This window comes from Thunnus albacares, chromosome 19 (assembly GCF_914725855.1).
Source record: "Thunnus albacares chromosome 19, fThuAlb1.1, whole genome shotgun sequence".
NCBI lineage: Eukaryota > Metazoa > Chordata > Actinopteri > Scombriformes > Scombridae > Thunnus > Thunnus albacares.
Genome location: NC_058124.1, coordinates 28,533,066 through 28,558,856, shown reverse-complemented (window position 1 = coordinate 28,558,856; position 25,791 = coordinate 28,533,066). Strand labels below are relative to the sequence as shown.

The window sequence follows — 25,791 nt, the reverse complement described above, 5'->3', positions numbered from 1 at the left end:
TGCGTCACCATTGGTTGATTACTTTTAAAGGGACAGGTCAATGGTGCCAAAGTGGTACAACAACAGTGACCCTATAGAAGCATAGAAAGTAAGAATCTTCTTCATTTTTCTTAGGTTATTATTAGTATATTATCTCCTCGTTGGTTCAGTTACTTTTTAAGTCCTGGTTTTCTGTTCAGTCTTTGTTGGATCATTTGTTCTGTCCTCGACCATTTCAACATCAACTCTGCAATCTCTGCATGTCAGTCTCCGCATTTGGGTCTATTCCTGCTTCTCCACATGACAGATAGAGAAGGAATGCTGGAAAGACAATCTGGCAAGAAGCATGAGAATCTGGGCTAGTGTATGAGGAGTGACTGATGAGCGTAATGGGATCCAGGTGGGGAGATGGGCGGGGAAACTGGGAGGAGGGAGGAGGGCGGGAGCAGGGCAGGTGTGGAGGAGCACATGAACACACGAGGGAAACACAGAGCAGAGGAAAACCAAAACCCAGAAAATACAAACTCTCAACGCAACCTACACCAACCCGTCCAAGAATACAACCACAAACAAACACAAGTACACGACACAACGAGCAAAACATACGACCAGAAGGACTCAACAGAGGTGCAACACAGGAAGGAAGTCCAAAAAACACCCCAAGGCCAGGCAGGATGTGACATATATTGTATTTACCTTGATATAAAGTGGGATTACTGAGCTACAAAAACTGATTTAGTTAAGTTTTAACATAATTCCCCCAAAGTCTTTGAATATATAATATATAATATTGCAGAAAATTGCGTCATTATTGTTATTATTGTTTTCTGGGGAAGGACCCGATGGTCTCCTGCTGCTGGCTGATCCAGAACAATTACAATCAGCACATCGATCAGATTAAATCAATGAAAATGATTCTCAGAGTGTCTCATCAACAGGGTTCTTATATCCCTGGAAGCCTGAAAACCTCCTCAATACATCCAGATATGGAGATTCATGCAGGACTGAAAACTTCTGCACATGAAGACAAAACATTAAAACATTTTTATTTTTAGTTTTCCATAAGACGACAAATGAATTAAATGAAAAATGAGCTGTGTTTTCACACTTCAGTTTTTGCACCAGTGAAACAAACGAGATAAAACGTGTTAATCAGTGAACTTAAGAGATGCTGGTTGGTGGTTTTTGTTCCCTTTGGCTCCCGTCTTTATGCTAAGCTAACGCTACACTGCTGTAACTTCATATTTACTGTACAGACATGAGAGAGATGTTGGTGCGTCTCCTGAGGTCATGCAGGGTTTCGATCTGTTGCTAACCCGTGTCTCTCGTCACCCTGCAGGTGACTGATTAGACTAACCTGGAACACCTGGAACATCTGGAACACCTGGAACACCTGGAACATCTGGAACATCTGCACCTGGTGTTCACTGCTGCAGCTCCTTCTCTCTCTCTGCTTATGTTACTCCAGTTATTTACTTTGCTTTTATGAACCTTAACACACATTCTCCTCTCATGCATCTCCTACATGACTGATACCACTGACTTCCACACCTCATACTTTATATATTTAGTTAATTCTTTAATTTTGGTTTAATTTTGGCCACTTGAGCAGGTCATAACAGGCATCAATCTGAACATCTAACTCTTTAATTTCCAGAAAAAGACGTTGGTCATATGGTGAAATAATCACAGAAATGAAACCCCTCATCGATCCTCCGACCCGACCGGCACAGCGCGGCTACATAAACATCACACAGCTTCCTGCGGCAGCGCTGAATGCTACCATTCAACATAAAATCCCAGAAGAAGAGCAGCTTTAGAGATTTAGCTCAGCAGGACAAAAAGGAGCTCCAGCGTTTTTAAACCCGAACTGAAGCCGCATCGGTCAACATGAATACATTTTGCAACACAAAAAGGTTAGAAAACACGCCTTTTAATCTTCAAAAGCTCAAACTCTCCCTCCTCCTCCTCCTCCTCCAGTCTGCAGCCTCCCATCACAGCGGTGCCTTAAAGGTTATATTGTAAATTTGACTTTCCTGCTACACGCCCGACCCACTGTTAGCCCTCCTCATTTAAGCCAAAAGTGGAAATATCAGAGCTGGCTGTGAGCTCCTCTGATGTGAAGGATGATATCTCCACCAACTCTTTTCAGATGCAATAAAGGAGAAAAATAAAAAAGGCCTCCACCCCCCCCCTCCCACACCCCACCACCACCAAAAAAGAAGAGGAGCGATCCAGATAAAGCACTTTGTCTGTCGGGTAATGGCCCTTAATGCTCACCTAAATATAGGATATTAGCTTTCTCTCCCTTCAGGGGATAAGGAGATTTTGTTTTGCAGCAGCGGCATTATGAAGCGCAGAGTGTTGCTGACTCAAACCACTATAATGACATGGTAATCCCCTCATTTAGCCGCTGACACACGACACATTTCTGCCTCTGAAAACAGCAGGAAGCCGGGAGGAGGGAAGGCTCGATTCCTGCACATAACGTCATCCTCTTTTTAAAAAAAAAACAAAAAAAAAACAACACCCTGCGGTTACAGGAAACAGCAAAACAAGAGTGACAGTGTGAAGAAAATGGATTTGTTGTTATCATCAATTTTTAATGGAATTCTGCAACGGTTCAAAGTCTGTTTTTATATCAGAAGAAACATCCAGTCTGTGTTTTCATTTTGTCAACCAACAACTTTGCTTCCGACTTCAGTTTTTATTTTATTTTTTTTTATCAAGTAACAGGGTCAAAGTGTCTCTTTTTGTGTATAAAGTATAGCACAGTTCTTCAGAGGTTGTTATTTGTTATCTTAATGACAGGAAATGTTTTAAATTTTGTGCTGCATCTATAACGTCTTCATGCTGAAACTATCTGTAGCCTCTTTCCTCTATTTGGCATACCCAAATGGAAAAGCTTTTAACAGAAGAACTGCATGTATTAGGCTTCATTTGAAAGGTGACATCTTCAACTTTCTGGAAATGTTTGTTTAGCACGTAGCTAAAACACAACTAGAACCACATCAGTTCAAATAAGGCTCAGAAAAGTGTTTTTGGTCCTCTGTAATGAGTCACATTTGAATAACAATAACTAGGACATGTTTTATACCAGAACTATGCAAATCTCCACAAACCTTCAACATCTTGTCAACCTGTATACAATTCTAGACCTCTAGGCCTTACTTTATGTGATCTAGGGAGTTTTTAGTTTGTGGTGTTAGTGGTGTCCCCAAATCTCTCCAAAATGTCTCCAAGTGGCCAAATTGTACCAGTTGCTTTCATTCATTACTGCGTGATGCTAAGCTGCTTACAACTGGCTTCAGCGGCTCACCAGTAAACCAGTGGATGTTAAGAGTTTAAGTGCCACTGAGCTGCTAGATGCTCCATCTGATCCCCATTCAAAAAGCCTCAATTTCTCCCCAGAAATACTGGAGTCAACTGTTGTTTCCGGTCTCAATCTCTAAATTCAGGCTGGTGGGTCATTTTGGAAATTATTGCTCTGTTAATAAGATTTGAAGACTTATAGTAGCTTTGATGTCAGCTGTGTGGGCGTTGATTGACAGTTGTGATAGATAGTTGGCTCACTTTGTTGCTCTCCCTGCCACAGTATCTCACTAAGTTTAATGTTACTTGATTAAAGTAGCTAACGTTAGCCCAAGAAAGCTAGTGTTAGCTTGGGTCCAAGGTAGCAGGGCGTGTTTCCAGGGAAAATATAGCTCTTCAAGACAACAAACTTCCCAACGGTCACTTAGCTTGGTCGCTAACACGACAATAACTTAACACAGTTTATTCAAAAGACATTTATACCAGTAGTATTTCGACACTACTGTGTCGTCATCAGAGTCAGGGTTCAACAGGGTAACGTTGTCTAAAATCAAACACGGCCAGTGTGCACTTACCGGAAATGACAATCGGAAATTAGCATTAGCTAGCATTGGCATTTGCGTTATCGTTTGCGCTACCAAATCATTACAGACTGCTAAATTAACCCAATAAACATACTGATGGCTTATATCCAACAACAGTACAGTGGTGCTTAGTGCTAAAAAACACATGTATAACTTAGATTTGTATAATGCGGTCCCTCCTAATGGTCCCTCCCCCTGCGCTAGGTAGTTTTGAGTGCACCATCCGGGTTCTCACAGTGCATTTTCCCATACTTCTCAGTGTGAACGCACTTATGCAGTCAAAATGTTAAGTTTAAGAACAGAAGTATGCGATTTGAGACACAGCACACGTCTCTTTTGTGGACCAGTTTTTACTCCAACAGTCATAATATGCTGTGAATTTCTCAACAAACTTTAGCACAAAGCCAAGAAGTTGTGACATGTAGAAACAACAAGCTATCGACATGCTCCGTCTCATCTGCCACTTCCAGCTTTTCCATGATGCATTTGGGAAAATACAAAAAAACATCATAACATTAAAGCGCTGCGCTGAGCTGCTGTCGTCAGCACGACCACAAACATCTCACCAGTGTCACCACCAGGAGCAACGTACCTGCAGAATGAACTGAATCTGATTCCGGCTGCAAACTAAGATGATTGTGTTTAATTACTGATTTAGACTCACATTTGCATTAAATTAGCTCAACGTGCCTCCATATGTTCTCAGTTCATTCAGCCGCTGCAAAACACTGATGAATAAAACAAGACTATTTACACAACTGACTGGGAGGTTGTATGCAAATGTCCCCTGAACCCATTCATTAATAGACCTCTGTACAGCTGCGGAGGTTATAAGAGGAAAGACTAAAAGGTAGCAGTGAAAAGAAGAAGGTAAAATCAGGTTGATGAGAAGAAGAACAGTGAGGTATTTATCTGGGAGGAAAACTAAAACATTATCTGACGCTCATCACTCAGCAGCAGAAGGAAAAGCAGAGGAATGTGTCTCGGTGGCGATGACTCGAGAGTTTTTCTCAGCACATTATTCATCAGATCATTGCCAAACAGCGGTGGGAGGTATCGACACAAGAGGAAAAACAACAAATGAGGAGAAGGAAAAGATTTTCAGAGATCAGTTTGTTTCTTCCTGACGACTCTGCAAAGTTTTATTTATTTAAATGACAGTATGAGTGATGAACATCCTGAATTCTGTTCTGTTGATTGAGTCGATGAGTATCAGCTGTGCAGAAACATTCCTCATGTGGACGACGCATCTGGAAGTGCTGCTGTTGGTTTGAAAGCATCTTGACTGAAGATGCTTTTAGAAAATGACGGTGGATGAGTGCTTCCTAAACACTCACAGGAGGCTGAGAGCATCTGAAGAATTTGGGTGCTGAGAACTGGTTCCTAATAGGAGAGAAGCACATCAATCATTCATTTAACGATCAGCATTTTTGTTTGCTGACTGTTAAATGAACCTTTTCCCTGCGTCTAGCTGTCCACTAATGATGATTTACTAGTCGCTGGAGGGACTATGTATCTCTCCTGGACTGGAAATGCCTCCTTCAGGAGGAGCTGGAGGACGCTGATGGGGGGGAAAGAATGTCTGAGTCTGCTGCCACCGCAACCCGGTTCTGGATAAGAGGTGGAAAATGGGTGGATGGATGGTTAGCTGTCTACTAACTATGTACAAACTCACAAAAAAACCCCACAGCTAACGCAACAAAAGCTAACAAACTACAAGGACGTTATATATTTTGGATTGGATTTGGATATTTTGATTTGGATCTGAGCAAAGCGGCTTGCTGCAGCTGGTTCACTCTGTTATAAAACTTATGATTGCACTGTGTATGAGTGTTACTGTTTTATCTAGATCGTGATGAATTGTTCCTGTTTTGTACAGCAACTTCTGCAACATCAGCAGATGTAAAAATTAAAAACAAACATTAGTTGGAGACAGGGTGATGGGGTCAGTTGGGCAGGAGAACTGAAAACAGACATAACGTTATCTATAAGTCTGTATTTTGATGGATTCAGAAAAGAACTGTAACGCCTACAGGTGTATAAAACGCTGTTATAAACGCTCCACTGGGAGCCTTTGTCTTTGTGACCTCATCCTGTGTGTTGCACTGTGAAACAAGTACAAGAAAATAAACACTGTTAAATTTGATGTTCTATTGTTTAATGGTCATTAAGAAGACATTTTTTTAACACACTCCACCGCAGCAAGTGATTCCAACATCAAGATTAATATGATGAGTCAACGAGTCAAAGCAACACTAGTTATCAGATTAAACGACTCCACAGTTATTAAGCTAAACTTCCACCTCCTTACATCTGATTTACCTGTTTGCAGCATCTAAACTACCATATTGACTCTGAATACCAAGTCTGTCTTAAACCAACAGTCTGTTTTTCTTGCTGTAATCATTCCTCCTGTTCATACTGACCATTAGAAGATCCCTTCATAATGACCTTACAATGGAAGTGATGGAGGACAAAATCCACAGTCCTCCTTCTGTGCAAAAATGTATTTAAAAGTTTATCTGAAGCTAATATGAAGCTTCAGCGTCCAAATGAGTCAAATCAAGTAGATATCTTTCAACGTTACAGTCTTTTTAGTGCCAAAGTTCCTCTTTTTGTTACTATACTTCCACCTGCAGCTCAACAGGGAAACACTGTCCGAGGAAACACAAAGAGGGAATTTGATGCTAAAAAGACAGTAAATGTGTCAGATATCCACTTGATATGACTAACTCAGACTGATGAAGCTGAATAGAAGCTTCACACAGACTTTTAAATGACTGTGTGGACACACTGTGGATTTTGGCCTCCATCACTTCCATTGAAAGCACATTTGAAGGATCTTTTAATATCCAGTATGAACAGGAGGAATGATTACAGACACCTGACTGCTGGTTTATAGACACACGTCCTTTACGGTCCTGCCAACTGTTTAAGAGTTCATGTTACTGCAGATGCATTTGTTTCTATTTGTCTAGAAAAAAAAAAATAAATGTCAAGGACAATTGTTTCCACTCAGCCGGAATAAAAAACGCTGACTCCACTTTTGTTCTGGGTGTTTCATAACTTTGTGTACACTCACACAGTACATCATGTCATCACATTAAAGCTGAACTGAAACCCACTCAGCTTTGTCCAACATCTCATCCAATAATCTGCAGCCGCCGCCGCCGAGAGAGAGACCGAGGAGACGCTGGGAAAAAAAAAAACACCGTGAATCACTTTAAATGTCAAGTGGAAGAAAGCTTATAAACCTGCTGACATTTGTCTGAGGCGAAGATCTGTTACCGAGCTGCAACACAACAAACTGAAACACAACAACAACAACAGGACTCGACGGACACTCTCACCTCCCCCCTCCACCCCCCACGTATATAACACATCTGTGTCGGGGAAGGATGTGAATGACACACGTGTTAATACAGAAATGGATTTCAGGTTGCGTAAATCATGTGAGACAGAGAGAGAGAGAGAGAGAGAGAGAGAGGAGGTATGTTTCATTCGCTGTCAGTGTAAAATGACTGTCAGGTAATTTAAGTGGAAGCAGAAACGCCTTGTGAGGGAGAAACATATTTCTGAGAGAACAGGACACTCTGGACGGATGATGATGGATGGATGGATGATGAAAGGACGGAGAGACGAGTGAGATGAGAGAGACGGAGAGACTGTCAGGTGTTTAATGCGTAGAGTGTTTTCCCTTCAACATCACGCTGCTTCACTGTTTATTCCTATAGAAAGAGAGTCACATGACCTCTAGAGGCGCCGTTTAGTTAACAGCTGTTGTTTTTTTAAATGCAAGAACAAAAAAAAAAGCAACACGGTCACCTTCCTAGTGAGGACAGACTCAGTAAAGCTGGATCTGCATCTACATCTGTTTGATTCAGTGCTGAAGCTCCGGTGAGAAAAGCACAAATAACGTTAATTGAGGAAAATCCACCAATAACAACAATCCTTCTCTAAACCTGCTCCGAACAACAACTCTAACAGTTCTTTTCTATTAGAATATATCTTCACTTATGTTTTATTTAAAATTGTATTTATATTATTTATGATCTTCTGACTTTTATGGAAGTTGTATTTTCTTGTATTATTCTATTGTTTGATTGTTTTGCACCACCGAGGAGAAACCTGCTCTGCAATAAACCTTTCTCTGATTCTGATAATAATAATAATAATGATAATAATAATAATAATAATAATAATAATAGTTTTATCTTGTTTCTTTAATCTATACATAAACAGAAATGTAAAAATCCCAATTTGGGCTTTTAAAGGGAGTCACTGTTATCAGGCAGCAGCGGTGATGCTGCACAGAAGAAGAAGTCGAGGTCGTTACCAGGCCGACAGATGAGGTTTGTTTCCATCCACTTGTTTTATTCACATTTTGAATTTGCACATAAAAAAACCTGCCTGTAAACTCTGGAGGTTTAAAACTAACTATCATAAAAACAACATACAATAAAAGTGTAAATGTAAACAGACGGACGTCTGTCATCATGACATCATGTGACTGAAGAGCTGAAAACATCAGATGTGTGTGTGGAGCGATGATGATGAGACTGTAACCTTCCTCACATCAATACATGAAACTGACAGAAACGTCATATTTCCATCATGTTTCACATCTGTCGCTTTGTTGATGATGTCATCTCGCTGCGTCTCTTCTTCTGCAACAGTTTAACGGCCTCAAGTGAAATTAACGCCACCGACTGTTCGTCTCGGATGAACCAACTCCAAATATTTTGGATATTTTGATGGATAATTTGGATGAAAACCTATAAACTGTTTGCTGTGAGACGTCGATCTTATCTACTACCAAATCTTGAACTATTCCTTTTTTTCTTACATTTATAGAAACGTGTTTACTCAAAGCTGTACGACGTTGCTGCATCATATCATCAAATCTTTGGAAACTCTTAAATCTTTTTGCATGTTGTGTTTTTGCTCATTTTTGCCGGATGATACAGGATGCAGATAAAAACACAAGGAGCGTAGGAGAAACACAGAAATGGAGGGATGAATTAGAGGGATGCACAGAGAGGTAGATGAGTGGATGAACGGAGGGCAGCTGCAGCGGTGTGAAGGTGACTGATTGACCCCTGAGAGTCAGACCGCTGGGGTGAAAGCTCCGGAGGCACGCCAGCGAGGGGAAAACAACAAACTCCACCGTCAGCACATATAGAGGAGGAAGGGATGAGGGAGGAGGAGGAGGAGGAGGAGGGAGAGAGAGAGAGGGGGGGAATTTAGTGTCAATTAGAGAGAGAGAGAGAGAGAGGAGAGAGGAAGTGTGGAGGTGTAGATGGATTTATTGTACGTGAGAGAGGAGGGGGAGGAGAGGACGAAAATGAGAGAGGAAGGTGAGAGGAGGAGGAGGAAGGAGGAGAGATGGATGAATTCGCTGTGTGTGTGTGAGAGAGAGAGAGAGAGAGAGGACGACTGCAGCGGAAGGAAGGAAGGAAGGAAAATGAAAGAATCAATGAAATGAAAATTTCTTTCATTTAATTTTATGTTACAACAGCTCGAGAGCAGATATTAAAGCAACACTCATCTGAGCGTAAAATTTAATAACGAGAGAGGCGAGTTTTAAAACTTCTCAACAAAAGCCAGAAGCTTTAAAGGATCATTTCCTAAAAGTTTATTACAACGTTGGGTCTTATTTTTTTGTAGTTTTGTCCTCATGGAAAGTCCTGATTCCATCGCAGGAACCAGCGACCGCAATGTTTCAGATATACGCTGTTAAAAATGTCACCTTTTTAACAGCAGGACAGTTCAGACTCCCAGATATTACATTTATATATCACTAAACTGTTTTCCCAGTTGCATTGAAGTTATGTATCTCACTGAAGTGGCGGTAAGGAGGTCGATAAAAGTACTTTGGTTAAAACGTCTAATCGATATTTTTATCAAAGCAAAGTACAGCTGTCAGTGTGTAATGTGTTGTGTGTGTGATGTGATGAACCTACAGAGGATTATCAGAGACTCTGCAGCTCCTCTCGGCTTTACGGAGCTTTATAGTGAGTTTCAGCTCATTGTTTATCTGTCCGGCTGCAACTTTACTGTTCTGGTTCACTCTCAGCGTCTCATAGCGTCGTTTTCAGAGAGAAAAAGCTGTAAAAAGCCGCTGAACACTACCTGCTAACAGACCCAGTTAGCTGTAGACTAGCTGGTGAACATAGTGGAGCATTTAGCAGCTAAAGAGCCAGATATTTCCCTCAGGAGTTGGTAGAGAGTAAAAACAGAAGCTAAAAGAGAGTGAATATTGGACTTACATTCACCAGGTGGACAGAAACACGACTCCACATGAATGATAATGTTGCTCCGTAACTGCTGGATGTGGAAATAAGCAACTGTTTGCTAACATGTTAGCCACAACTACTTTATAAGATGATAATATGACAGAAGCTGAGTTTACAGATTATTCTTCTGAAAATAAGTGGACAAATAACATAATGTCAAGCAGCTTTAACCAGACTGAAAGAATAAAGGGACCCAGAATAGAACCCTGAGGAACGCCACAAGTAATTATTGATATTATCAATGAATGATAATGTTGCTCCGTAACTGCTGGATGTAGAAACAAGCAACTGTTTGCTGACAAGTTCAACATATCAACTTAAAAGATGATGATGTGTCAGAGTTGAGTTCACTACTTCAGTCAGACTTTAACACTGAATCAAAAAATATCAAAAAGACAAAACTGATTCTCCAGACATCAACCAGACTGACCAGATATAGAAAAACTACATAAAATAAATAACTAATATAAGCTAAATAATGACAATAGCAGAATTAATTATAATTAATCCAGAAAAAAACACACCTTTAGTGCAAGAACACAGCTTTAATACTGAAAATCTATCTGTAAATCTGCCGTTTTACCAGGAACACAACAAGCTTCACTGATTGAATCACCAGTGAGACTATAAATATAAAAACAAAACATGTGATGATGCAATAAAACACATGTTGGCGTTAATTAAAAGAGCAGCTGACTGAACACAGGAGCAGACAGACTTTCCTCAGAGGCCAAACATTCACTGATGGGACTTTTCTTTTACTGGTATCGATAAGATGAATATGAGACCCTGAGGAGGCGACGTCCTGGATTTACAACCTCAGTTAACATCCGAGAGGAACGAATGAAGATTTTAGTACTAGAGAGTCTTTCAAAAGCACTTCAGTGATAATCAATCAGTGAAAAGCAGGAAATCCTCACATTTATAAATCTGTCACTAACAAAAATATAAAACCGATGAAGCTCTGCAGCCTCCGCAGACTGAGACCTGCTGCTGTTTCATCTCCTCTCTGCTGGTGATTCGCCTGCAGAGGAAACTGAACATCAGACTGTCGGAGGTGTGAACAATCCCACAGGAGACAAACCTTGTGTTCTTCCTCCTCTCATCCTCCTCCTCACTCTGCTTCACTCTCATCATCATCATCATCATCTCTTTCTATTGTTTCTGTCTTCTGCTGAACCTCTACGTGTCTCCGCTGCTGCAGATACTGAATCTGTTCATCAGTCTGGTTTCAGGCAGCATCACATCACAGAGTCTCTCTTGTTCTTGTCTTTAGATCCTCTGAGAACATCCTGAACATGTTGATGGCCTTCAGGCCTTCGGTGGTTTACCTCGTTACCTCCGAGACAGATCATCATCTGTTAGAGTTGATCAGCTGCATCCGTCTCCTGTGGAGTACCGCAAGGTCTCGTATTAGGTCCTGTTTTATTGTTCTATATGTGTTCTCACAGCGCGGCCTGACAGTAATAACAGTTCAGGATGAGCACAACAGACACGTTAAAAAGTAAATACGACGTCACGTTTACACACCGACTCCGAAAGTTTCGTCCGTCATTAAAGTTTTCGGAGCAGGTTCGATTTACAGCCTTTACAGAGTTGTTTGACCACTCAGAGCCACCGTAGACGCAAACAACACAGCCTGGAAACACTGATACTATCAGCTCTAGCAGAGAACTTACACACAGACTGATCACAGGACAACTATTGATCATGATCTTGTCTGTATGTTGCAGCGTTTTGAGGCTGTGAGGCTCCATTTTGCCTCATATTGTGATTTTTCACATAGAATATAGTAATAAAACGCATCGGACTCGGTGTGCAAGGTTTCTGTAAAGATTTTTGTCAGATGACGGATTAAAAAAACGAAAAAAACGGACTTGGTGAGCAAAGACTGAGCTGATCAGCTGCATCCGTCTCCTGTGGAGTACCACAAGGTCTCGTACTGGGTCCTGTTTTATTGTTCTATATGTGTTCTGACAATAATAACAGGTCAGGATGAGCACAGACAGTAGAACTGTTCATCATTTAAGAGGATCCCGATGCTTGTCACCCCGTCAGCTGCTCGTCAGGAGGAAGACCAGGAGAATCTGAGTGAAAGCACAGACGTGGTGGAAAATAAGTGTTTTTTTCTCAATGATCAGCAGCAGCTTCTTCCATCTTAGATCAGTTGGAAACCTTGTAAAGCTGCATAGTTGATCATAATTCTGCTTCTTTCACATTACACAGTATTTTGATTCATTAATAATGTAAAAACTATTGATTAGTGTAGCTCTGAACAACAGTCTAACCTTTATTCTGGCTCCAGGTGTGCAGATTATGCAGGTTTTTTCAAAGCAAACATCTTCCCTTTTTTATTGCCTTTTGTTTGTATCTCAATATCTGCAGTTAATAAAGAAAAAAGCTTTTTTTTCTCTCGCTGTGGATTTGTGCACTGAGCTTCTTCAGAGATGAAACCATAAACACAGCTGTTGTTGTTGTGGTGACGGCTCCGGCTTTGTTCACAGCTCAATCACTGAGCTCCTCTCTCACATTCTCTGTTGTTTATATCGAGAGGATGAAGTCGTATCTTCTGCGGATCATTCGCTTCATTCACACGACTCCGTCTGTGTCAGCTCTGGATAAAGTCTTTTTCTCTTTTGTCTCTCTCTTTGATTCTCTTTTGTCTTTTTCTGTCCTCCCCCCACTGCTCTCTCTCTCTCTCTCTCTTTGCATCACTCTATCTGCCTCTCTGGATATTGTTTGCTGAAGGTCAGTCTTTGACATTGGAGCATGTGCTCTCCATTAAATGAAAGCAGAGAGCTGAGATTTGCTTGTCTGAGTCCTTTTTTTTTTTAGCTTGATCAAGACGGAGTTATGTAAGAATTTAACTCCAAAGTGAAATCTATTCATGAATGAATGAGCTGCTGTGGAATTTAAACACAGCTGAGAGTCAAATGTCGGAGGATAAAACAGTGATATTCTATATTTTTGTTGTTTGTTATATTATTAACAAGTATTATTTGTGTATCTAAAGCCTGATATATGTTATAAAAACACATCAGTGATCCACACGACTGCACCATGAACACACACACACACACACACACACACACACACACACACACACACACACACACACACACACACACACACACACACCACCACTGCTGCCAGAAACACTCACTACAGCACCAAATGTTGATTCATCCACCACTGAAAATAGTCCCCAACACATGCACTATTTCCTCCTGTTTGTAAGATAAAAGCTGGTTCAGGAAATTACTGAACCTTCTTAAAAAGTTTAATATTTATGAGGTGTTTTTTAAAGATTTACATCCCCAGCAGTGTGAACCTGAACATCTCCCTAAAAAAAAAACCCATTAATATTCTACTGAATTACAACAGCACATGTTTTGTAGGGAACAGGGATGTGCAGAGATCCCAGTATTTGTATTTGTATCTGTATTTGTATTCGAATAAAAGTGGAAAGAGGCTTAAAAATCCTGTTTTTGTGTTTAGAAAAAGTGTTCATGAATAAACTACCTTATGAAGGAGGTCCCCACATCGGGTCTAGAACTGGAGTCTCCCAGATCATAGACGACTGCGCTGATTACTGAGCTAAAACTTTACTCATCACCTCATTGCAGACAGACCTCTACCTATTTATACACCCATAACACAGAGACAACACAGTGTGAGATGTGTAGGGAAGAACTTCAAAGGTGATTATTGATTTGCATTTTTCATTTATTGCCTATTTTTTACAACCTAACTTTGTGGAAAGGAGAAGGGAAACAACAGGTTATGGAGAGTCTTTAAGAGCACTTTGCATGTGTCAGTAGTTCAGCTTTATCTCTGAGGAACACCCCCAACTCCAGGACTGATGTCCAAATAAGGAAATGTGCGTCATGTAGCAGGTGGATGTGACTCCCCTCACTGAGACCTGCTGATAGATGTCACAGCGGAGCAGAGGAGAGACACTGAGATAGTGATGTAACCGACCTGCACGCTGGTATCTGACATGGATTTTTTTTCTTCCCGAAAACAAATAATTTTTAAAATATTTGTATAAAACCCACTATTTGTGCTTTGCCGAATAACGTATTTGTATTCAGACACACCCCTAGCAGGAAACATAATGATGCTAAAAATGATGTTTTCTGTAAAAACATATTCTGTTGATAGAGTAAAATGTTTACTGACAATGTTTTTCTTTTTTTCCCACCAAAATATCAGCTGTTACAGTAGAAGACTATCCTGCAGCAGCTTCTTCATGGTTGAGTTTAGACTCTGACAGTCATTAACCTTAAACCTGCATTAACTGATGTTTTGTCTACTAGTTTTCATCAAAAACAAGTAGTGAACACATATCATCAGCTTTTAAGTTGATATGTTGGACTTTTTAGCAACTCGTTGCTTATTTCCACATCCAGCAGGTCACATATTTAGCGGTTAGCGGCATCGAAAGCTGGTTCAGGAGGTCAGAACAACGCTGGGAGGATCACGTTTCCTGAGAACCAGGAGAAGCAGCAGGTCAGAGAGACTCGGACCCTGATAAATGACTGAAAATAGATGAATTAATAATCTCCTCCATGTGTTCGGGTGCAGCCTGTGTTTCGCTTCGTCTTCTCTGCTCCACGCTGGCAGATTTTATTCCAGACTCACTGTTGCATTAAAATGCTGCGGGTGTCCTGGCAGATTCATTAGCTGTCTCATTAATATTGATTTACTGTCTATTAAGCATTTATAAACCCCCTAAATAAATATTGAATTAATGTAAGGTTAAACAAGACACCATATCAGCATGCATCATCTTCTCTCCCTCCATCCGTCTCTCTCCCCTGCAGACGTGTCATCCCTCCTTTCTCAGCCATCTGCCTTTTTTTTTTTTTTTTTTTAAATCCAGAAATGATGGCGAGATTGACAGATCGTCTCGCTTTGCCCTCTGGTGTGTCTGACCTCCGCCGGCCTGTCAGGATGAGACACACACACTCGTAAAATAAAAAAAAAAATAAAAAAGGCCAACAAGGCGAGCTGAGCGTTAATCAGTCGGATGCTAAAATTAAAATCTTCCTGGTCTTTCTCTCTGGGAGGTGTTGAACACCGGCGGGGAGTCTCTTCCTGTCTGTCACTGTCTCTTCCTGTTACTTGTCTGAACTTCTGTTTCATCTGCCTATGAGCTTGTTTCCTTTTTTATTCTTCTTCTATTGATCTGACCTGCCTCTCAGTTTCTTCCTCCTCCTCCTCCTCCTCCTCCTCCTCATCTGCTCGCGTGAGGAAGACGTTTCTCGCTGTTGAACCCGGAGTCTGAACTTTTAAAGAAACGTTAACGTCTGAGCCTCCACTCTGCTGTCAGGAAGGAAGCTGTGGGGCCTCTGAGCCCCCTCCTCCTCCTCCTCCTCCTCCTCCTCCTCCTGCACTGCTTTGTTTCCGTGGCAACACATCCTCGAAACTCGCCGGGTGATGTGGCTGGCGGCGGACACCGAGGGACGTGCAGGGCTTTCTGGTTTGCTGACAAACTGGAGCCATGACTCAAATGTTTTAGTTGGTTTTAGAGGTTTCCCAGCAGATGATGTGTTCACAGACACACAGACTCCAGTAAAACTGCCCCACAGGTTGTTTATGTTTACCCATGATGCTTCTTAAAGACAGAAACAAAAAGAGAGAAGACAGGAAGTATCCGTCCAGCTCTTCTCGTTTGAATTTTCCTGAATCTAAAGCCTCACTGGGACCGGATTATTGTCTCTAGGAGACATGTGGTCGTTTTAACATTCTTCAACTCCACCCTGCAGTAATAATTACAGCTGCAATGGCCGACTGTCTCTCTCTGAACTCGCTGCTCCTCCTGTCATTTAAATCCCTTTAAAACCGGAGCGACGTCCTTTTATAGTTTATAGTGAATCTCTGAGTTTTTTTTTCTCCCTCTGCTGCATTTCATCAGCTTAGTGTGAAATTTGACTTTTATGTGAAAATGAAGGAAGTCAAAACATGTGAACTCCAACATGTCGGCTTATTCAGGAACCACTATGAGGAGAGCAAGACTCATCAGATGAGCTGTTGTAATGTCAGATACAGGTAGGTTGTTACACCGTCCTGTAACTATCACCGGATCACTGAGAGACTGAAGGATTGATGGAGGTTTATTGGTGATGAACAGGAAGATGATCTTTGACTCTTCACCTCATTTAATATCTTTGTTTCATCTTCAGATCAGTTTATATGGGGGTGGAGGGCGTGAAACGATGAGTCAGTAATAATGAGAGCGTGTTAGCAGCACACCTGCATCTTTAGGATACTATATGAGTTAAAGGAGATTCATTCTGCCAGAATATCCACACAGATACACATCTACAGATCTGTAGAGTTCAGGTTCACAGAAGAGTCATCTGTATATAAAGTGCAGCAGCTGCTGTTCACTGCATGTTCCTCAGTTCAGGTTAGTTAGTTGTTTTTGGACTTAAGTATAAATTAAGGGTGTTCCCGAATACAAATACATTATTCGGCAAAGCACAAATAGTGGGTTTAATATGAATATTTGTTTCATACAAATATTTAAAAAGTGATTTGTTGGGGGTGTTCCCCAGAGATAAAGCTGAGCTACTGACACAAGCAAAGTGGTCTCAACAGACTCTCAATAACCTGTTGTTCTTCTTCTCCTTTCCACAAAGTTAGGTTGTAAAGAAATAGGCAATAAATGAAAAGTGCAAAGCAAGAATCACCTTTGAAGTTCTTCCCTACATGTTACACAGTGTACTGTCTGTGTGTTATGGGTGTATAAATAGGTGGAGGTCTGTCTGTGATGAGGTGATGAGTAAAGGTTTAGTTCAGTAATCAGTCGTCTATGATCTGAGACTCCAGTTAGAGACCCGATGTGTGGACCTCCTTCATAAGGTAGTTTATTCATGAACACAGTGTCATAAAAACAAAAACAGGATTTTTAATCTTCTTTCCACTTTTATTCAAGTACAAATACAAATACTGACTCTCTGCACATCCCTGCTATACATCTATATCTGGATATTTTTCACTATTTATCTGTTAGTAGATTAATTTAGCACAAAATGAACCTGCAGTTTTGTAGCATATATTTTTTAGTCTATGTGTCATCAGTAGTTACACCCTAAAGATTAACTATAAAGACCCGTGAACATTAATCATGTAGATACATTTATTTTGTTTAAATTACTGTGTTCTTGCACATCTAAAGGAAGGTTGTGTTACAATCACCACATACTGTATGTCTGCATGTATTGACTATGACTGTGTACTTTAGGCTGTTTTAACATACAAATAACTAACAAAATTTATCATAAAGCAAAAATAATGTAAATATCTTATACAGTAAACATCCGTGTGTGTGTGTGTGTGTGTGTGTGTGTGTGTGTGTGTGTGTGTGTGTGTAACATATTAAAGTGAAGGAGGTTCAGGTGTATCATTATCCTCTAATCAGAGTGATGCTTCTTTGGAGGATGTTGGATATTTTTTATTTGTATGAATCAGTCTGAATATATTGATCCGTATGTATTCATACATATATGTTATATGTTTGTGTGATAGCGTGTGGAGGAGGAGAGTTATCCAAGAAAACAGTTTCAGATTGATGTTTTGATTTTACTTTGAAAATCCTGACAAGACTACAAAGATGGCAGCTGAGCTAAGACTGTTTGAGTAATGTTATGATGGAGCTGCGGACTTTAAAGCCACATATCTGTTAATCACAACATTATAGAGCCGTCTCAGTACAGCCGCCATCTTTTTAGTCTTGTCAGCGTTTCCGAAATCAAAGAAAATCAAAGCATCAATCTGAAAATGGCCTTCGTGGAGCACAGTATGATATCACAGCAGGAGATATGGCTTTAAAAATCCTCCTCCTCCTCCTCCTCCTCCTCCTCCTCCTCCTCTCCCTCGTCTCTCCGTCTTTCATTCGCTGTCTAGTTAACTCAGGTGAAGCAGGAATATTAAGATGGATGGACGAGCCGGAAGGGAAGCAGTAGATACGGCGAGGAAGGAAAAAAAAACAGAAAATGAAGAGCGATGGAGGAAGCGAGCGATGTCATTTCTGCACACAGAAGCAGCAAAGTCAAATCTCCTGTTTGTCGTTTTAAACAGCGAACGACAGAAGACTCTCTCTGACCGCCGAACTGACGTGCAGGTTGACCGGATGACAAATAGCACAAAATTTAAAACAGATGATTTTCAGAAGTGCGGCAGGTAACTCAGCGTCTCCGGATGATGAATCTCCTGAACGATGAAAGATGAGAAGAAGTGAAGCATCAGCTGCTTCTGAGGATCTGAAGTGTCGAGTGATGAACTTGAAGTGATTAATTTCTATCACTTTTAATGACGATGAATTACTGTAATGAAGGTGTTGAAACTGACGGGGGAACAATCTCACATGTCTTACGGCCTTTTGGTCTGAAGCCTGATGAACAATTCAACAACCGTTAGCATTTAGCTTTTAGCTCATTTATCAACTAAAACTATAAAGAAATGACGAAAAATGAGACCAAAACTAAATAAAAAGTAACTTTGAAATCAAGAACTATGACGGACAAAACATCAACGAGCTGTAGCTCCTGATTGGTCAAACAGTCTCCTCCAGCAGCCAATCATATCTCTCGTTAAGAAGTTGACTGAGCTGTTTGACCTGCTGCAGACTTACGGACTAAATGTTTCCAGGTCAGCAGGAAACATCAGGCTGTTGGATCACTGTTAGAGCACAGTCTGTAACCATGGTAACCGCGCACAACAAAGATGGAGACACTTAACATGTGTCAACAATTAGTGTTGGGCAAAAAAACTGAACAGACGATTCTATAAATGCTGATTTTTTTTGCAGGTTTGATACGTATCAGGTCTGTACTGTCTCCAGGAAGTAGCTTCATACACTAAAGTCCGACACCTTCACAATAAAAGCCTTCGCCTTCTCCCGCCTACGCTGCTTTACAAGTCACCAGACGAGCTGCCAGTGATAAAAAAATATATATACAAATTGAAGCATCACAACCTAAAACTGTATTAAAACCTCTCTTGAGTGCTGTGTGACAGACGTGTAAGCAGTGCCGGTGGTGACTGACACACGTTTGTCCCTCGGGGCTTTCCGTAGCTGTACGCGCTCGCCGCTGAGACGGTGCTGATACTGATAAGGACGCCACACTTCTCATACATGCTGACCTGCTGCCTGTATGATGATTCACTGATGTACTCAGTTTGTTATTTCTGTTACCGTCATAATACAACATACAGAACATATGAGTTGGTAGATTTTTCTTTTTTTACTGTAAAAATAATAGACATGGTACAAGTTTAAACCTTGCCTTTATGATTTTATGGGTGAATTCTAAGTTATTATTGTGCACAACTCCAAATAACTCATCTTAGAGTAGGTATAATAATGGGGAAATAATCCTCCTTATTGGCCACACAAGAAAAGTCAATTATAATTATGATTGTTACACGTAAAAGACTTATTGAGTTTGTAAGTTGTCTGCTTCATGTCGCCTACAGCCTGATATTCTGGGAGGATAATGAAGCTCAGCCTGAATGCTTTTTACTTCAGCTGGATTCATGCACAACTTGTTAGCGTAGCATTTGGTGCTCTAGTGGCAGAGTACTGGAAAACTCTAAATACTCAAAATATTTAGAGTTTTAGCCCCAAGTACACTGAGACAACACAAACACTCGAACGTTACAGCTCTAACTAGAATGTCTAGAGTTTTTGTTGACTGAAATAAAAGTCAAATGACTAAAATTTGACTAAAACTAATTAACATTTTAGCCATAAAACTATAAATCAAAATCCAGTTTTACTCTAAAAGTCTCTCTACAAGTCTAAACTCTACAAGTTTAAACCTTGCCTTTATGATTTTATGGGTGAATTATGAGTTATTATTGTGCACAACTCCAAATAACTCATCTTAGAGTAGGTATAATAATAGGGAAATAGTCCTCCTTATTGGCCACACAAGAAAAGTCAATTATAATTATGATTGTTTTTGTTGACTGAAATAAAAGTCAAATGACTAAAATTTGACTAAAACTAATTAACATTTTAGCTATAAGACTATAAATCTAAATCACGGTGCACACTGCTAGTATCTCACAGTTATCGTCTCTTTCTAAACGGTTTCTTGTCTTTAAACCAGGAAAAGGGGGAAGCAGGCTGGAGGTTCGGCGAGCAAACTGCGGCGTGTTAGCAGGCTGTGTTAGCATCATCCTCTGCCGCTCTGCTATCGGACATGAAATATTTACAGGCGGCGCTAATTAGAGGAAGCACAGAGGATGAACACACACGCTCATTCATGCTCGTACACGCACTCACACACACAAAAAAACCATAGAAACTTCTACTTTTAACACTCCTGCACACACACACACACACACACACACACACACACACACACACACACACACATCTCCTCCCTCCCGACCTTTGAGGAGCTGCGGACGGAAATCCTCTTAATTACTGACACACACACACACACACTATCTTCTGAGCCCTTGAATTATTCCCGTTTGATGAGAGCAGCAGACAGCCGCTGAACTTTATCACTGCTGGTGAAATAGTCTATTAATGGCGGTAATATTGTGAATCAAAATAAGAATTAGAGTTTATATCCGTTTCTTAGAGACAAAGAAAAGAAAATCATCCCTTCAGGAACAAACACTTTCCTCTCAGCAGCTGCAGCAAGCAGACTGAAACCACTCCCATAATGCAATGCAACCAGAATTAAAAAAAGGAAACATATGTGTTCATACAAAAGTGTTGCTGTATGTGTTGTACGTATATTTTTGTACACTAAGGAGCAGATTTACCCCTTTTTCAGTACTTAACAGCCGAATTACATTTCTCCTTATTTACTAAAGGAGCCAGTAAAATGGAAGAAAAGTGTCTCAGCTGAAAATAGCATGTTTGGATTCATGCAATATGTATTTAAGGCGTTCCTGTGAGGAGGCATAAATGTGGGGGGAAAGTGGAATGGAAATCCATAGAAATATCTGCTGCACCTGATTTATCACCGCAGGCCGACCACGGCGGCAGGAAACTGTCTGAAATCTAACATCTGAGAAGAGACACACACACACACACACAGAGAGAGAGAGACGCCGGTTTAAAATCACAACATGAGTTTAGCTGCTCAGCAACTCAAGAGCAGGAAGCAACAGTTTTACCGTCTGTTTCCTGCATATTTACCATCACTCCCAGCAGGTTCATTATATTATCTGTTTACATAAACATACTTCTGAAAAAAGTTTTAAAGTTTTACCAAAAATCAATATAACCATAATAACTCATTTAACAACATCAGGAGATTTCCAGCCTGGTCGCCAGAATAAAACGTTGGCAGTTTACGTTTCTGCAAACCACAGAAATGTTGAACATCTACGTTTCAACATGTGAAATATGTAGAATATTAACATTTCAGCAATACGTATCATCTCAACATTTCTAAAGTGATGTATGTCACATGTGATCTATATGAGCTGATCTTTCCTATTATTAGTAGGAGGAGGGGTCGGTGGATGGTTAGTAAGTTTCTTGGCAGCAAGTTGTAAATCAGCAGAGAACGGTTCGAGACCACCTCGAAACCAATGTCCACTTCCTGTTTCAACCTACAATAGCAGGTATTTTTAGTGTGACATCGGCCGTTTTTATTTTATTTTTTATTTTAACCCAAACCATGATCTTTCCCCTAACTCTACCCAAGTGGTCTTTGTGCCTAAACCTAACCAGACCTGAACCACAGCGTTGTCACACCATAAAACATCATTATTCAACGGGTAGAAATGTTGATATGATACGTTTTACACGTGTTGAAACGCAGATATTCAACGTTTCTGTGGTTTGCAGAAATGCCAACGTTTTCTTCTGGCGACTGGGTTTGGATGAATAGAAGCTTGCAGATCTTTCTTCAACCAATATTCCAAGTTCAACAGTAGAAAACACTTTTGTTTGTACTCCAGTTCTTTAGAGACATGCACAACATGTTGCTCTTTACATTTCCAGTCTCCCAGTTTGCACCAGTTTGCCACAGGCTTAATAAATCCCCCTACATGTACAGTACACTGTTAAAATTAGTGCTTTGGTTGTTTGTTCAAATACTTTTAATCAACTGACAAGTGACGTCTTTTGGTCGTGTTAATAATGTATCTGTCAGGAGGATGTCAGGTTGGTTTATAGTTGATAAGAACTAGTTCAAACATTCTGTTGTCTGAGCACGTTGGAAATTTAAAGTGTTTACAAATGGCTCCTGTTGAAGGTGTGAAGGGGACCCAAAAGGCCTTGCAGGTTTCCTCCGTGTCATTCAGGTCTTCATAATTTGGTTAATCGGAAATTAGCAGCACTGACGTCCATCATGACCTGTGACAGGTTCTCCATCCTGAAGCCCAAGTGAACATATTCAGATGATTTATTTTGTTAAAAACACAAAGATGTTCAGTTTACTGTCATGAAAAACTAGCAAATAAAGGTATTCTTGCATAAAAAATGATGATTAATTGGTTATCAAATTAGTCAATCGATTTCAGCTCTAGAGAACTACCATGTCTAGTGAGGGTCAAAAGGGTTTCAACAATAAACTTTTGTCCAACAGGAAGTTAATCCTGCCGTGAATATTGCTCAGACCGTTGAGAACATACCAGGAACTCCTGCTGTTTATGTAATTTTCCTCCATTTTCTCTCCTTTGGACGGTAATTTGCCTTCATCTTCTTCGTTAATTGGCTTTAACTGCAGTGGCTCAGCCTCTGAAATTTCCCCATCTCATTTAGTCTTAACACACCTGGTGATTGTGGAGCGTTTCCACTTGTAACTCACATTCATTTACCAGCATGTGGTTTGGTGAGAATCTTCCATCCTGAGATAACATAGTGAGCATTTCCTGCCAATCCCAGGGGGAAAAAAAAAAAAGGTAAAAATAGCTTTACGTAAAACTCTGTGTACACTGTATGCACCATATAGAAAAGGTTACAGTCATTATGTGCACAGCAGTTATAAATCCCAGAGCTGTCAGCACATTTACAGTGAAGAGGAGAAGCAGAGGGGGGGGGACTTGTCAGCCAAAAGTGGGGGTGCTAACGTTAACGCTTGGAGACGAGAAAGAGGCAGAAAAAACAGACGTGTCAATAGAAAGACGTCCTCCGTTAATCACATGTGTCAGTGAGGTGAAGGGCTGCTATTCTCCCAGACTGCACTGCAGCAGGTAAATTGTCTCCAGAAGCAGCAGCAGCTCCGTTGGGAACGTGATGATTACTACTGTTCTCCGTCTGATTGCCACTCGCTTCCAGTCGGCTGGTAATGGAGAGTCCAACTCTTATCTGCTAACAGGTTACAGAATAACCCTTTAATTAACCCTTAATGAATAAACCCTGAAGTCACAGACGGTGGAAATTCTTCATCGAGATGCGACTGTTGAAGAAATATTTCTCTCTTTGCGGCTGTCAGGAATGTTGGAGCTTATTTGGCTCAACTGCAACTACTCGAGAAAAGTCGAGTTCATTGTAAGGCTGCACCTGCTTACAGCTACAATTAATGTGCTTATTATTTTCTTAATTAATCCTTTAATTGTTTTGTCTATAAAATGTCTGAAAGTAATGAAAAATATCCGTTACAATTCCCCAGAGTCAAAGATTACGTCTTTAAATGTCTTTTTTTTGTCCCAACTACAGTCGAAAACCCAAATATATTCAGTTAATTGTCATATCTGCCGAAGAAAAGCATTAAATCATCACATCTGAGAAGCTAAAACCAGTTAATTTCTGGCATTATGCATAAAAAAAAACGACTAAGCACGGTGACATCACTAAAAGGAAGGAAACGAGGGGAAATTAATGAATTTAATGTTATTTTACAACAGTTGGAGAGCAGATATTACAGCAACACTCATCTGAGCGTAAAATTTAATAACCAGAGAGGCGAGTTTCAAACCCCAAAACTGCTGCTGAACAAAAGCCAAAAGCCCTAAAGGATAATTAACTTTATTAAAAAACTTATTTTCAGTCTTTTTCTCCATCGTTTCTATCAGTAATAATAATTTTGTAAGTTGATGTCAGAGATCTGAGAACACTAGAGAGAAGAAACATGAGCAACACTGAACAAGAAACCTGCGTGAGAACAACTACAGTAAATACGGTAAACTGGGTAAAACAGGGATGTTCAGAGATCTCAGTATTTGTATTTGTATTTGTATTTGTTGAGGCAGCAAAATTATTTGTATTTGTATTTGTATTTCTCATTTATTGCCTATTTTTTACAACCTAACGTGGAGAGGAGAAGGGGAACAACAGGTTATAGAGAGTCTCCTGGGACCCCTGATGATTGACATGTTTTTTTTTTCTTCCCAAAAACAAATAATTTTTAAGATATTTGTATAAAACAAATATTCGTACAAAACCCACTATTTGTACTTTGCTTAATAATGTATTTGTATTCGGGCACACCCCTATTGGGTACAGTTTTACTCCTATTGAGTTTTCATCAAAGGATAATTCCAGTTTATTTCAGCCTGGTTCCCATAAATGTGTCTCTGTGGATCAACAGCAGAGATATATATATTATATATATATATGTATTATTATAGAGATTAGAGGAAACAAGGATTTGCTCCTATGACAGTCTCCAAACGCATCGACGACGTAACTCTGACATATAAAAATAAAGATGACCAAATGTTACTTTCCAAAACAAGTTTCAAGTTTCTACAAGTTGATTTTCAGAGCGAGCTTGATGACCTGGAACCAGCTGCTGCCTGTTTGTTATCTGAGCCGACAGCGTTGCTGACGGTGTGGTTTCCTGCTCTCAGGTGGGAAAGATACACGACCGACACAACAGGAAGAAAGACTTCAGCGATGACTGCTGGAGAGAGAGAGAGACAGGAGGGGGTTTTAAAACTGTGCTGAGGGGAGTCTCGTTATTCTCCACGTCGTCGGAGAACGTGACTCATGAAGTTAACGTGATCGTCTACGGAGGAAGACGTCTCACTCTGTCTGAGCTGATTGTGCAGCGGTGTTACAGAGCGGAGCTTCTTCCCCTCACAGATGATCTTTTGGTCGACACACAAACCGACAACAGACGAGTTTCATTTTGCCGTCAAATTACCCGCTGAGTTAACCCTTTCATGCATGGTGTCCACTACAGCAGACAGGTATTTGGAAGCCATCTTGAACCATTTAAGTTATAGCACCATGTCCCAACTACCAGGTGGTGAACCTCCACAGTGTTGTTACAATTCCATCTGCATATCACTTTTGACTCTCTGTGATTTTGAGATATTGAATCATAAATTCAAAAATGGCGGAGGGTGGAGGAAATGCAGCAAGTAGCTCAGGAATATCTGTTAAATACAGGTAAAGAAAAACAGTTAAAAAGTATATTTTTCAACTAAGTAAGATGTTTGAAATACTTTTATCAAGTTTTTTATAATATTTTTCTATCTGTCCAGTGGACGTCGGCAACAAAGAGTATATTCTGTCTATTGTTATCTAACGTTCCTATGTGTATTCATACCATTTGCTCTTAGTAATAAAATTATATATATATAAACATATATAAACACACATATATATATATATATATATATATATATATGTTGCCTATATTGATTTCCAAGAATCACTTTCTTCTCCGTTGATGGTGTCAACTATT

General features: G+C 40.2%; 1 long non-coding RNA gene and 3 gene segments (V, D, J or C); 3 read left to right on the top strand and 1 right to left on the bottom strand.

Moving 5' to 3' along the window:
- The window catches only part of LOC122970078, a 916,362-nt gene that overhangs the window by 199,651 nt on the left and 690,920 nt on the right, over positions 1–25,791 (top strand).
- Positions 1–25,791, top strand: part of LOC122970080 — an 891,879-nt gene that overhangs the window by 215,239 nt on the left and 650,849 nt on the right.
- The window catches only part of LOC122970079, an 808,187-nt gene that overhangs the window by 201,772 nt on the left and 580,624 nt on the right, over positions 1–25,791 (top strand).
- Positions 22,098–23,104, bottom strand: LOC122970156. Its single transcript, XR_006399163.1, has 2 exons — positions 22,790–23,104; positions 22,098–22,530 (listed from the first exon to the last, which is right to left on the bottom strand). It is a non-coding gene; the product is annotated as an uncharacterized LOC122970156 (long non-coding RNA).